General features: G+C 38.8%; 1 protein-coding gene across 4 annotated transcripts in view; it reads left to right on the forward strand.

The window, feature by feature from the left end:
* Window positions 1-13,674, forward strand: part of LOC126236232 (dual specificity mitogen-activated protein kinase kinase 4-like) — a 138,947-nt gene that overhangs the window by 4,877 nt on the left and 120,396 nt on the right. The window lies entirely within an intron of this gene.

The following is a 13,674-nucleotide window of genomic DNA, read 5'->3' on the forward strand; positions in this document are numbered from 1 at the left end:
TATGGAATATGATTTGTTTTAAACAATATGTCTGGAGTTTGGGAACTCTCCTACTACCCATATCCTATTTCTACACTGGTTGGAGCTTGCATGGTTACCTGTTGTGTGTTTGTGTTTTTGTTTTTTCCACACGTAATATGGAGGGCTTTACATTTGCCATGGCACAGTTCAAAACAAGTGACTTCTCAGAATTTGGGAAACATGGCAGAATAACAAGACGTGTTTCTTAAAATAAACAAAAGACATTTAAAAAAAAAATAAGCATGTACATTGACAGGCTTACAATGAAAATGTAAATAATGTCATGAATAACTGACAGATAATTGGGGGGGGGGGATATTGGGCAGAATGGGTTGAAAAACAAAGAACATTTTTCAATTGGGTGATTTTGGTTATCATACTTGAAATGATCGAGGTCATACATAGTAGAATTTGTGTGATTGTTGTATTTTTCCTTAATGCATTCTTTCAGAAAACATATGGTTACAAAAATGGACTTGGCAGGGACCGCATATGATGTACAGTGAGTGAAGCTCCTTATTAATATGCAGTGGTGGGACTCATAATGGGAGAGACTGTCACTCACAGCTGTTAGCTAGAGCAGTTCAAATTTCATAAATGTTTGAGCAATACATAACTCATATCCTGGAGAGCATACAGTATACCACAATTGCTAAATGTATGTGGCGGGCTTACTAAACTGCTGTCCCATTGATTTGGATGAAAACCACAAACTTCTTCAAAGCATCTAAATTCCTTCAAAGTGTGTGTGTGTGTGTGTGTGTGTGTGTGTGTGTGTGTGTGTGTGTGTGTGTGTGTGTGTGTGTGTGTCCCTCTCTCCCATTCTCCTTCTCACACTCCTCTGTACACTGAAGTGCAAGATTTGTGGGCAAAAGTAGCTTTTGGATGATTTGTTACTGCTAAGTCACATAGCTCAATGAAATTTGGACTATACATCAAAAGAATTGCAACAGTATAGTACAGAAAGAAGTCCACAATGAGATGAACAGAAATAGCAGTTTCATTCAAAGACAATAATTGCGCTGAAGTCACTACAACCCAAGATGGTCTCTTGGATATTATAAATGGCTGGACATGTTTCTTAATAGAGTGTGTGATTATCATTAGCAGCAGTGCATGTTCTGCAGTGTACTCCCATGCAGGACATGTTCTTGTGATAGGGTGTTCATTCTTCCACCAGCAGTTCACAGCTACTGGTTTACCATTGGTGCATGTGGATGTGCTGCAGTTTATTTTCCCAATGCATCCCACACATGCTCAATAGGATTTAGTTAGGGGAAGTGGCAGGCCCATACATTCACTGAATATGCTCTCATTCCAAAAACTACTACTACTCCTGTACTGTTCAGTGTGGTCACACATTGTCATCCATAAAAATGAAGTTGGCACTGAATGCACCCCTGGAAAGATGCAGATGGGGAAGTAGTACAGTGTGACAACAGTATTGGTCAGTGAGTGTACTGTGTTTAAAGATTTGGATGTCAGTAAGCCCATGCAACATTGTGCGTCCCTCCACCTGGACCACGAAAACGATCACCTTTGACGATGCTGAACATACCCTCAGATGGCAAGAGGGGGAACATCTTCTGCTCATTGGCAAGAGCCATAATGTTTTAGAATGCAAACTGTTGGCAGTTGCTGCTTACTTCTTTCTTGTAAATTGCTGTCCATGTCCAAACTCATGTCAGAATGTCTATCTGTAAAGTTGTTGTTATTTTCGTATCCATGACAGTACAATAAAATTATTTACAAAATCAAACCTATATACAATATATATATATACAGGATTTTATACAAGTCAAATTGGTTTTGAGGCCCAGAAATTGGCAGTCTTGATTGCTGGAACATTTGCTGTGACAGGTCATCAAGTGTGCAGGATTCAGGCAACTTTGGGCAGATCAAGAGGTGTGCATCATCTTGAGATTCCCTGCATTCACAGGCTGCATTTCCAGAAATGTATCCCCATCATTTCAAGATTTGTTTCCACTGCGTCACTCCAGTCCGCAGTCTGTTCAGAGTATTCCACGTCTGATAGGGTTGTTGGAAACCAGCAGCAGGCTCTTCCTTTAGGTTTTGGCTATTACTAGTACCAGTTATTTTCCGCCATAGCTCAATTTGGTGAGTGCAAGGTGAAGATGTAATTGCTTTAGTTGTGTGCAGAAAACTCTTTCTGGACTTCAGCCTTGAATATGGTGCTTCACTTCCAAACATGGGATGCCAGGGGCCGTTTTCCTGTTTTTCCTGTTTTTTCTTTTCAACTTCTGCCACTGTTCTTCATTTTATCTCTAGGAGTGCTATGCCTGCCAGCTGGTAGATTTTGTCAACTGGGGTTGATTGTAGGCAACCTGTTATGACGAGGCCTGTCTTGTTGAGAGCAGTATCAACATTCTTGGTGTGTGCAGAGTTCTGCCAGACTGGTGCTCCATATTCAGCTGTGGAGAGACATAAAGCTAGGGCAGATGCGCATAGGACATTTGGTTGAGCTTCCCATTAGCCATTAGTGAGCCTGCGTATTATATTATTTTGGCTGCAGACTGTGAGCTTCGTTTTCTCGTCGTGAACTTTGAAAGTGAGTGTTCGGTCAAGCTTTACTCCAAGGTGTGTAGGGGTGTATGTATGTTGTAATTGCATTTCCCTCAAAGTTATATCCAGTTTTCTTCTAACTTGTGTATTTCTCAAGTGAAATGCAGACACCTGTATTTTGAATGGGTTGTGCTTTAAAGTGGTTGTTATCATAGAATTTTGTCAGGTCTTCAAGGGCTGCAGTCAGTTTCATTTTCACCTCTCCAAATGTAAGTCCTTGGGCTGCAACTGCTGTATCATCGGCATAGATGAAAGATCTTGTATCTGTGCCGACAGGTTGGTCATTGGTGTAGATATCGTACAGCAGTGATGCCAGCATACTCCCTTGGGGGAGGGGGGGGGGGACCATTCTTCTGTATTCTCTGTCAACTTCTCTTGTTGTTCAGGATGATGAAGAACACCCTGTTTTGAAGTAAGCATTGGGTGAACTGCATTAATTGATAGTTCTTGGTGATTGTATAAGTCTTCCTTATCAGTTGGTTGTGATTCCCTATATCGTGTGTCAACAAATGCCACACCTGTAATTTGCCCTCTCTTGTATCCGTTCTCTATGTGCTGAGTTAGGTTGAGGATTTGACCACAACGTGATTTTCCTGGACGAAATCCTACCTGTTGTTTAATTAGGCTCTGATATACATAACCTGATGTGCAGTTCAAGATCATTCTTTCCAACAGTTTGTATAGATGACACAGAAGAGAGACTGGTTGAAAGTTCTTGGGGTCTGTTGATTCGTACCCAGGTTCAGCAAGGCTACCAATGTTGCTTTATGCCAGAATTTGGGTATCTGTAGTTTAGAAATTCGGTTGTTAATTTAAGATCCACCTTTTAGTTCCTGATCCGAACCTCTTAATTTGTTCTACTTGTAGATAATCTAATCCTGGAGCTTTGTTACTCATCATGCAACGCATGGCATCCCGTAGTTGTGCTAATGTGAAAGGGCAGGCAATAAAGTCATTTTCTTCATCATATCTTTTTGTAGTTTGGTCTTGATATATCTTCTTTTCATTTTGCCATTTAATAGCAGATGATGAGGTTCTTCATCAGTAGCTATATTAGCCATTTCAGCAGGAGCTTTAGTGTCGTCATCATTGAGGTTTTTCAAGAGTTTTCAGGCTTTAAGACTGCTATGCTTCATGCCAGTGTCACTAGGTTGCACCACTTTCCCCTTCTGAAGGCAGATATACCAGACGCAGCTGTTCACCTGTTTCAATTCTTTCTTCAGAAAAGGGGTCCTCATTGATTTCAGCAGTGCTTTTGAATCTTTAAGTCGTGGAATATATGTAGTTCTGCATCCACTAGGGATATGTTTTTGTAATATGGTTTTCATTAGGTCGACAAACTGGTCATACATTTCTGAAATGAGTTCCACATTTTCCACTTCCTTATCCAGATCTTTTGCAAAACTGCTCCACTTTGCTGTCTTAAAATTAAGTCATCTCTTGAATGGGACTCTTTCTGGCACCACAGCTGCTTCCACAGAACAGATTATAGGTCGATGTCGATAATGGTGGGATTGGCTCCATAACATCTTTCTTTGACTGGTGTGCTATAAGTTCACTTAAAGAGATGTTATCAGGGTTACATCCAGGCCACTTTCCACTGTTTTGAGAGGGTGGTTTCTTAGTATCGTGTATGAGCTTCAGTTCCATGCTTTCGGCCCAATCTTTGAAGTCTTCTCCATTCTTGTCCGTGTCCCTGTAGCCCCATGAAGAGCTGTGACAATTGAAATCACCCATACCAAGTTTTGTTGGTTTGCGACAGAAGTTACTTGGTTCCTTGAAACTGAAGTCTGAAGTCTGTCTTTGTGGTTTATACACTGATGTTATTGTGCATGACTGGACTTCAGCAGTCAAAATTTCTACATCATCTTCTGCCATTATGTATATGGATAGGATTAGAAGGTCCGTTTTGGCAAAATATTGCACTACCATATTGAGCACTTGGTCTCGCAACAATCAATTTCATTCTATTCAACATTGGCGTCTGTTCATTGTGGCCTCTGTGGGTTTCTTGTATCAAAAGAAAGTCACAATTTGCGTGTTTGTAGATGTCTGATGGCAGAGCTTCTTTCTCATATGATATTTCTTCGATGTTAATGAAGACTCCTGTCAGAGCTGGCTTTGATATTTTAAAAGTCTTTTGAGTTCTCATTTTTGTTGTCCTGGTGGTGGAAGGAGCTGCCACAAGGGTGACTCCTAATGTTGCTCAGGGAATGCCTGATCATTTGTCTCGCCGTATTATTAGCAGAATGATCTTCATGGAGGCTTCTTGTACCCCTGTCTGCAAAGTATCTTGGTTTGTTTGTGGCTGTAGAGAGTAATGGTATGCTGATGCAAAGTACATATTGAAACTTCCTGGCAGATTAAAACTGTGTGCCGGACCGAGACTCGAACTCGGCAAAGGTCCCGAGTTCGAGTCTCGGTCCGGCACAGAGTTTTAATCTGCCAGGAAGTTTCATATCGGCGCACACTCCGCTGCAGAGTGAAAATCTCATTCTGTTCTCCAAAGTACATATTAAGTGAGACAACTAATATGTGGTTTTGGCACTGGGATGCTCCCTGTTTAAGGGAGTAATGTTCATTTTTAGATCCAGGAATATTAAATGGTTAGGTACCCCAATCAGTCATTTGACAGCCACTACTTTTCCATACATTGCAGTATTCAACTGTATGTGCAACATTGTTTCTGGATGTTTTCTAATGTCATCTACACATATTCCATTAAGCTGCCATTTTCGTCTTTCTTTTGTCTGTATGAATCCAGCATCCATTTGCCTGTCTGTGTGTCATGCCCACTTCCATATAATTTTTATTACAGGTGTGGCTCTCTCTGTAGTCCCTTCCATATTGTTTCCCTGTTTCTCCCAGTGATTTCCAATATTTATCGCCACTGTTTGGTGAGGGACTCTCATAATTGGGTGGGTTTTTACGTTAAAAGTTCATAGTTCTCTGTTATTAATCAAAACTGGTAATACGCGAGGATAATGAACTTTTTTTCTGAGATAGAGGAAGTATAGTTTTGAAATCTGTGTTTAGCTTACTGAAATCACTTCAGGCCATTTTTATCCTTCAGTTTATTTCTTTTCTTGTTCATGTGGTGAGTGCCATTGACTGCCAAAATACGAAAATTCACAACTGCTTCTTTGTCTTCACCGCTAACTTGAACAGTTTCATTTTTGACATTTGTCATCCTTTTTTAAATTGGCTCCACCTGGAACCTGGAAGTGCTCATTGATCGTACTTATTTCAGTAGGTGAAAGAGGGTACAGTAAGCAGTTGTAACTTGTGTGTATTGTAGCTGATCTAGATTTCAATCAGTGCATGTGTGTGACAATCTTCAGTGCTAGACATAGGAAGCAATTAAAATACAGTGGCATTTATGTTAACACCAAAGTACAGTTGTATAAATTTCACGTATGAGTGGGTGGTATGTACCAGCAGATAAAAGTTAACACATTTCAGTCATTATTTGGTGTAGTCCCTCTTGAACTATAATGTCAGGAGTTCAAATTACACTGAGGCTACTGTTTGCAATTATCTCAAAGATGGCCTCAGTGTATGTCCTATATGACTATGGCGCCGTCTATGTATGTGTCATATTACAGTAATACACTGAATTTATGTATTTGGTTATTTATATTATCACAAAAGTAGATGTTTATGATGACATAACCGAACAACTACATATGCTATGCAGGCCAGCTGTGAGATAATCGTAAACAGTGGCCTCAGTAAGTTTGAATTCTTGATGTGTATAGTCCAAGAGGGACTACACCAAATAATGATTGAAATGTGTAAACTTTATCTGCTTACATTTGAAATGTATACAATTGTACTTTGGTTTTAACATGTATGCAGTTGTGTTTTAGTTGATTCCTATATAACCTCTAATATAGAAGATGGTCACTCAGTGACTAAAATGGAGATATGCTACAGTAAACACAAGTTGCGGCTGACGGAATCCTTACTGGGCATGTGCTACAGTCTAAAAATACAAAAATTCCGTGAGTAAAACTCGCAATTCTGAATAAGCACATTAACTTGGACAAAACTTGCATCGCAAGAAAGTTAACACAAAGTATGTACAGTCACATGTCAAGAATAACTACAGCAAGAATGGTGGTTTTGGATGCAAAAGGAAATGTGAAGTGGCAATTATGATAAGTGAAATTCGGGGTCTCTTTGTTAAAAACAAATTTTAAATCAAGAATTATATCAATTGCTCTTCGCCATATCGGCATTGGTTAGTTCCTTGATCTTTAATCATCTTTCTTTGTTTATTTTTGAATAAGTAGATAGAGTTGCCAATGAAACTAGACTTATGTGAAAAAACATTGAAAATTTAGAGAATGAATTTAGTAGTTCTTACGGCAGTGGCAATGCAAATTTTAAATGTTATCCTTGAGTGTTTAATTTTACTAATAATATTTTTAATGGACAGGGAGAAAAAAATTTTACCTAAAGATTTCCAATACAACACTCATACATGTATTGATACAAGGACAGTAACCGATACTGTAGTATACACCAAGGGAGCAACTGTCAGCTTGAAATTTACAAAGCACAAACAAAATAAGATCACTGTATCAGTAAATAAAACTATAGAGAGAGAAATGCTTTTTTCTTAAAAAAAAAACACCACTTTGTATTCAGCTGACAAAATTTTCAAAAAATAGGTCAGAGTTGATTGAAAAAATAACATGTAACAGTAGCTAATGTCATGGAATTTATTAGACATAACCAGTTTATGCACTTATATTCCAATAAATAAAACTATAGAGATTATTAAACAAAACTTTTAATGCAGAGTATATTAACTAATGATGAAATAACAGAATTTCTTCCAGTGCTTACTCTTATTTTAGATAACAAGTATGTTAAGTTCAGTGGAGAAATATTTGTACAAGAAGGTGGTTTAAGAATGGGTAGGCCATTATCGAGTTTCCTAGCAGATATTTTGTCATTTCATTGGAAAATAATTGTTTTAAGGTAGTACAAAAGTGGCAAGTACAATTATATGTTATCTTAGATATGTAGATGATACATTGCTCCTAGTAAAACAGTTGTCGACAGGTTAAGTAAATTACATAAGAAAATTGTTTTCTTGGAGATGGAGTCGGACAATCCATAAATTTTCTAGGCTTAACTGTCAGCATTTCTAGTGATTAACACACCTTTGCCATCTACAGAAAAGAAATCCATGTTTAGCCCTCCAAGCTGATGTAAGAAGGCATTTTTCCATTTTGCATTTAACCAGTTAATTAAAACCTTAGTTTCTAAAATAGAATATGAAGTAGAGTTGAACATAAATATATACTGGAAAAGTTGATGATTACCCACATAATTATACAGGGCGGCAATTATTGTACTATATGAAATAAAATCATCATAACTTCTGAACGGTTCGCATTAGGATGTTCAAACTTTGCGGTTGGCCGCGGGGCATGATGTGAATTAGTATGCGCATGAACATGCACCTTGTTGTTGTCAGCCATTTGCATGTGGAAATGTCAGAGTAAAGCATGCCTGAGTGTATAGCGCTTGTAAAGGCCTACTATGTGAGCAATAAAAGCCCAACTGCAGCTCAAAGGAGGTTTGCGACCGAGCTCAAGCTGAAGACAACTGGTCCAAGTGTGCTAATGATCAAGAAGATTCACAAGTTTGAGAGAATGGGTAGCGTCAGCAATGTCGGTCATCCAGAGAGGGTGAAAACATCGAGAAGACGCGCTGTGTTTCAAACGAGCCCCAGGAAATCAATCAGATGAGCTGCACAACAGGTTGGGATCAACCTTGAGACTGCAACAAATTGTTGTTGAAGACCTGCATCTCTTCCCATACAAAATTCAAACCCATCAGCCATTAAGCCCCAGGACCATGGAACAGCGGTCGTGTTTTGCCGACACTATTGTTCACAGGATAGACAAACAGGACTTTTAGTGATGAAGCCAACTTTCATTTGGATGGGTAATAAGCAGAATTGGCATATTTGATTGACTGAGAAGCCGCATTTCGCGACAGAGAAGTCTCTTCACCCTCGACGGGTGACTGTGTAATGTGCAGTGTTAAATCAGGGAATAATCAGTGTGATATTCCTTGATGGCATGGTGCTGCCGAATGGTATGTGAAAGTTTTGGAAGATAATTTCATGCTCATTATCTAAAGTGATCCTGAGTTCGACAAAATGTGGTTCATGCAGGACAGAGCTCGACGCCATCGAAGCAGGAGAGTGTTTGATGTCCTGGGGAGCAATTTGGGGACTGCACTGTAGATCTGAGGTCCCAGAGGTCATGGACAAGGGCCTTGATTGGCTGCCATATTCTCTGGCTCTGAACATAAACGACTCCATTATGTGGGACTATATTAAAGACAAAGTGAACAGCAATAACCCCAAAACCATTGCTGAGCTGAAAACAGCCATTCAGGAGATCAACAGCAGCAATGTTCTGACACTTCAGCAGGTCATGCAGAATTTTGCTGTTCATCTGTGCCACATCATCGCCAAGGATGGCAGGCATATCAAACATGTCATAATATTTATGATTAACCTGTAGGTCAGAACCATATACAGGTGAGACCTGAAAACAGTTATCTGTCAATTTTCTTAACATTTATGTTGTATTTCACTGTTAAATGTCTTTCGAGTGTAAAGAATTATAGAAGACAACTTGGCTGCAGAAATGTGGTGATATATCTTTATTCCGTTACTTTAAATTGAAAAGACAACTGCAGTGAAACAAAAGAAAAGATGCAAGCAGTGGTGAGAGACATTAATAATTTTTTATATTTATATGGGTATAAACAGTATAAAAATTCTGCAAAGTATAATTTCAAAACAAATTCAGCTATAAAGAAGGAAACTATTTTTAAAAATCTTCCATCTTGCATATAACTTTGATTTCCTTGACATTTTGATCCAAGAAAGAAATGAGTTCCCTTAAAGGAGACATGCGATTTTTTTTTTTTTCATAGCACTTATTATCAAGTTCATACAATTGTGATGATAGGACAGCCACTTAACATGTAAAATTCGAGAATGGGACCCAAACAGCGTTTTTCCTGCTGGGCCATGAAAGGAATTGTGATTCAGCAGCAGATATGCAGTTAATCTCAACATATTTAAATTCATGTGATACCTAGGAATTTTTTCCTATGTGAGATGTTGAGATTAACTGCATACCTCCTGCTGAAGCACAATCCCTTTCATGGCCCAGTAGGAAAAACGCTGTTTGGGTCCCATTCTCCGATGTTATATGTAAAGTGGACGTCCTATCTTTACAAAGACACAGCGCAAGATGGAAGATTTTTAAAAATACAGTTTCCCTCTTTATAGCTGAATTTGTTTGGAAACTATATTTCGCAGAATTTTATGTCTGTTTATACCGGTGTAAATGTAAAAAATTATTAATGTCTCTTATTACTGCTTACATCTTTTCTTTTGTTTCACTGCAGTCATCTTTTTAATTTACAGTAACAGAATAAAGATATATAATCACATTTGTGCTCCCAAGTTGTCTCCTAAAGTCATTTAACAGTGAAATACAACATACATATTAAGAAAAATGGCTGATAACTGTTTTCAGCTCTCACCTGTATACAGTTATGACCTACAGCTTAACCATAAATGTTTTAGGAATAGTTTTTCAAGGAATATACCAGTTTTTTATTTACCAACTTCGCATAGTGGTGAATGTAGATGGTATGTGTAATTGGCATAATTATTTTATTCTTTGCCAATGAAAAAAAAAGTTAGAATATTCTTTATTTGTAGCTAAGATTACTCCCAGATATGTTCCAGCAAAAAATCAAGTCTGTATTCAACTGTCTACATACTCCCCAGGAGTTTTATTGCAATGGAGTTACCTTTAAGGGAAGATACAAAATACTAATTGGAATGCCAAATCTTTTCATTATTATTTATACTTAACACTAAGACTACAGAGTTACAGTGCAAAAGCTGTGGTACATATTGTTTCCCTGTGCAAACAGTGGCATCAGTGCAATTTAAACGTTGTATGTGTGTACTCCAAGAGAGACTATGCTAAATAACAGCTGACATGTTATCTTTATCTACTGGTATTTGCCATTTCCTTATATGTGAAATTTATACAAGTGCACTTCAATGTTAACATGGATGTGGTTGTATTTTAATTTGTTCCTGTATTACCTCTAGCATTGATGATGGTCATTCAGTGACTAAAATCTGATTCTGCCACAATAAACACAAGTTGTCACTGATTACTGTACTTTCTTTCACCAGTTGTTTTATTATTCAATGTTTTAGTCTTGTAATTGATTTTCAGTCCTACTTGCTAACTTGCTGTGTCAAATCATTCGATTTGTTATTAAAGTTTACGTGAACTAGAGGCAAACAGTCTGTTTTTGATATGATCAGTCCGCCCCCATTAGCCGAGTGGTCAGTACGGCAGAATGCCATGTCAAGGGGCCCGGGTTCGATTCCCAGCTGCGGCAGGAGATTTTCTCCGCTCAGAGACTGGGTGTTGTGTTGTCATCATCATTTCATTCTCATCTCTGATGCGCAGGTCGCTCAATGTGGCGTCGAATGCAATAAGTACTTGCCCTCGGTGGCCAAACTTCCCCGAATGGGGGACTCCCGGTCCACAATGCCGTACGCTCATTTCCATTTTTTTTTGATATGATCAATTAAAACAGATTCATTCTTCATTTGCTCATTGCAAGGATCAGAAGACTTCCTCTTGGAATGCTGAGAATTGTATTGGTTGAATCTCCTTGCCTGACTCTTGTCTCAGTTTTAAGTTTTCTACTGTCTTAGCATAGCAGAAGCCATAGAATAGATATTTGTTACTGTACTCATATAAGTTGAATCATTGCCTTGTCTCATTAGGGCTTTTTCTACAGATTTCAAAATGAGTTGTGGAGAAAGTAGTAAATCATAACCATTTCTTCATTCTCTTATAGTTTTGTTGATGACTTGAAATTGATCTATAAAACTAAGCTCCTTCTAAAGCCAGCTTGTTCATTTGCCTGATTAATTGTTTGTTCTATGTAGGTCATTATAATTTTAGTGAATATTTTTTGCAGAGGAGGCTGGTAAGTCTAGTTTTATTTGTGTGTCTCCTTTCTAGTGTAAGTGAAGAAATAGAGCATTGTTTCATTTTTAAGAAATTGTCTTTGCTGGAGCATTTTTAAAGCTAATGGATTTTGTCCTCAGCAAATTCGTAGAGCATTCAATGTAAAACCTAGAATGCAGGTATGTAATGGGGCAGAAGGTAGTAATTATTTCAGATCAAGTGCTGTTTTGCCCTATGTGGGTGCTCTTTCCTCGGAGATAGGCCATATTCTCCTTGAAACACAGTGTTAAGGTTATCTTCTGACCTCCCACGAAGATTGTAGCTTTACTCGGCTCTGTAAAGGAAGATTTATGGCTTTGTAAGGCGGGTGTGTATTGGATTCCTTGTGGAAATTGTGAGAAGTCATACACAGGTCAAGCAACACACAATGTTCATGAGAGATTTGTGGAACATCAAAGATACACACGTTTATCACAGCCAGACAGGTCAACTGTGGCCGAACATTGTATTGATACATTGCATACCATGAACTACAGTGATTTCGAGTCTAACATCAACCTCTTCCTTTTGTGATTCCGTCTTCAAGGAAACTATAGAGATTAGATTAGCTAATAATTTAATAAATAGAGATAATGGTTTTACTTTGTACAAAGCATGGAACCCAGCTCTTGGGATAATTAATCTGCAGTAAAAGTCGTCATGGTGTTATTCTTGCCGTACACAGATCAATAAGCGAATCGAATGTCTACACGTCTTTGCCACAGGTGGCACGTGTGTTAGCATCTCTCTTTGTTGCCAGTTAGTGTCTATGACTTGCAGGCATGTACTGATGGGATAGAGCATATAAGGCCACGCGTGGCACCTTGTCCTCAGTCTCGAGACTCACTCTGAGGATGGGCGGATGATATGCACCCGAAATACCAGTGGAAGAAATTTTATTTAAGTGGCTACATGCCTGAAATTTAACGGACTGTCCATATGCCTCCATATGAGCTCTAATTTCTCTTACCTTCACGATACTTAGGCGAAATGTAAGTTGTTGTTGGTAGAATCCATGAGGTTCACAGTTCTCAGTTTCTGAGCTAAGTGTTAAACCAGTTACTCCTTTGCCAATTTTTACAACTAAGGTGCAAATCAGTACTTTCACTGTTACTTTTATGACACTTGTGCAGTGTGATTCATTCTTTATGTTGACCAGTGTATGATCTCAATGGTTCTGAAGAAGAATTCGCCTGGAAGATAACAGCATTGTCAGTATTGTTTATGTGCCTAGCAACAACTTAGAGCCTTCTGAGTTAGACAACATACACACACATATTCATGTAAATGCAGCTCATACACACATGACCACTGTCCCTAGTTGCTGAGGCCAGATTGCAAGCAACAACTCATGATTGGAGAAGCACTCTGGGTGGTGGGGGTAAGGGGGAGGCTGGGGTGGGTAAGAGGAGGGATGAGGATGGTGAAGTGCTGCTTGTGGGAGCACACAGAAATGAGGTGGGGAGAGGATAGGGCAGCTAGGTGCAGTGTGGAAGGTAAAGGGAGTTAGAATGGAATTTTTTTTCACATTTTTGGATTTTTATCTCATTATAAAATTTGCAATTTTCTGAATAAAATGAGGGAAACATTCCACGTAGGAAAAATATATCTAAAAACAAAGATGATGTGACTTACCAAATGAAAGTCCTGGCAGGTCGACAGACACACAAACATACACACAAAATTCAAGCTTTCGCAACAAACTGTTGCCTCATCAGGAAAGAGGGAAGGAGAGGGAAAGACGAAAGGATGTGGGTTTTAAGGGAGAGGGTAAGGAGTCATTCCAATCCCGGGAGCGGAAAGACTTACCTTAGGGGGAAAATGTGTCTGCTTGTGTCTGTATATGTGTGGATGGATATGTGTGTGTGTGCGGGTAATACCCGTCCTTTTTTCCCCCTAAGGTAAGTCTTTCCGCTCCCGGGATTGGAATGACTCCTTACCCTCTCCCTTAAAACCCACATCCTTTCGTCTTTCCCTCTCC

This window comes from Schistocerca nitens, chromosome 2, assembly GCF_023898315.1.
Source record: "Schistocerca nitens isolate TAMUIC-IGC-003100 chromosome 2, iqSchNite1.1, whole genome shotgun sequence".
NCBI classification, from domain to species: domain Eukaryota; kingdom Metazoa; phylum Arthropoda; class Insecta; order Orthoptera; family Acrididae; genus Schistocerca; species Schistocerca nitens.